Source organism: Wolffia australiana, chromosome 13 (assembly GCF_029677425.1).
Source record: "Wolffia australiana isolate 7733 chromosome 13, ASM2967742v1".
NCBI lineage: Eukaryota > Viridiplantae > Streptophyta > Magnoliopsida > Alismatales > Araceae > Wolffia > Wolffia australiana.
In genome coordinates this window covers 7,767,231-7,768,828 of record NC_135847.1, presented here as the reverse complement: position 1 = coordinate 7,768,828, position 1,598 = coordinate 7,767,231, and the positions used below count along the sequence as shown (strand labels likewise).

Sequence of the window (1,598 nt, the reverse complement as noted above, 5' to 3'; positions counted from 1 at the left end):
CGTTGACCTGCAGAACTCCTGCTCTCTTGGGCTGCACATTCCTCCCATTCTGATTGGCTCCAATCTCCTGCAAATCAGTTTCTGCAACTCTCTCCAAAATATCAAAAACTTCGTCCTCATATGCAGTATAGAACGTTCCACTGGTAGCGAGATTTACTTTGTTTTTCATAAAATCAGAGAGAGACTCATAAAATATTTGGGCTAATTGACATTGTTCAATGCCATGGTGAGGACATTTCCTCAACAAATCATTGAATCTCTCCCATGACTCACTAAAAGCTTCTCCATCATGAGGATGGAAATTGTGAATTTCCCTTCTATAGAAATTCATTTTGGAGAGAGGGTAGAATTTTTGCAGAAATTTTCATTGCATCTCATCCCATGAGTTAAAGGTGATTCCTAAATTACGATACCAAGAAAATGCTTTGTCTTTCAAAGTTAGAGGAAAATATTTCATTTTTAAAATTTATGTAGAAATTCCTGGAACGTTTTGAGATGAACACCTAATATGGAAGTCATCAAGAAATTCTAAGGGATTTTGAGCAAGCAGTCCATTAAATTCAGGTAAGGAATGAATTAATGCATTGTCATATCAAAAGGAGATACCGTCACCGATGTTAAGATTTACATCAGTTTGACGTAGGCTTCCCGACGGAGTCGACCTGTCAAGCATGGTCCTTCTCCTTTCATGATGCTGATGAATCTCTTCCGCCATATTCTCCTGCTGAATTTCAGGTTCTGTAACTGTAGAATCTGGAGAGGTGTCTCTAATGTCCTTCTCTGCAGATTTTTCACCAGCTCCTGAACGTGTTACTACCATAAATCTTCAGCAAACGGTTAGAATAACAATAGGCTGAGGATTGTTAAGTCCTGCAGCTCTAGGAGAATCAACAAAAATGACTGTAGATTCAGGAGAATGACTGTAGATTTGCAAAAAAAATGACTGTAGATTCAGGAGAATGACTGTAGATTTGCAAAAAATGACTGTAGATTCAGAGAATTGACTGTAGATTTAAAGAAAATAAAAATTCCTACTGTTATACCGTGCTCCCCGGCAGCGGCGCCAGTTGATAAGCTCAATTTTAGTGTGATTTTTACTGGTTATTTAGCAAGATAATCGTGTGAGGTTGAGAGCTTATACAACAAAATTTATAACCTCACGGCTTAGGGAGAGTGAGGGTCGATCCTCAGGGAGCAGAGAAACAGCAGAAAATGTCTTCGGTTCACTTTGAATTATCAGATCAGAATGTTGAATTTCAGCAATGGAAAGAAATATCTACAGTCCAATTCGATAATTCTTCCAGTAGCTTGTACCACTCAGGATTACTCCGCAAGATTAGAATCTGAGTTTAACCACAAGCAGAATCCTATAGTTTCAATTAAATAATGAAATGGGCTGCAACTACGGTCTAGTCAATTCATCAAACACCTAACAGGTGTTTGATTATGCACGACCAGAACCTGCAGCTCGCAGGGGGAAGCTGCACGAGCTCACAATCGCTGCGGTGCAAGCAGCTGCGTGCACACGCAGTGGGCTCGTGGCCGCGCGACACAAGCTCGCGCCACGGCCTCAAAAGCGCCCACCCGCCTGCAACACG

The 1,598-nt window shown here is 41.0% G+C and overlaps 1 non-coding gene across 1 annotated transcript; it reads left to right on the top strand.

The window, feature by feature from the left end:
• The first annotated feature begins 219 nt into the window (after window positions 1–219).
• LOC144711552 (small nucleolar RNA R71) lies at window positions 220–325 on the top strand. The gene has a single exon (XR_013583604.1). It is a non-coding gene; the product is annotated as a small nucleolar RNA R71 (small nucleolar RNA).
• Window positions 326–1,598: the final 1,273 nt, after the last annotated feature.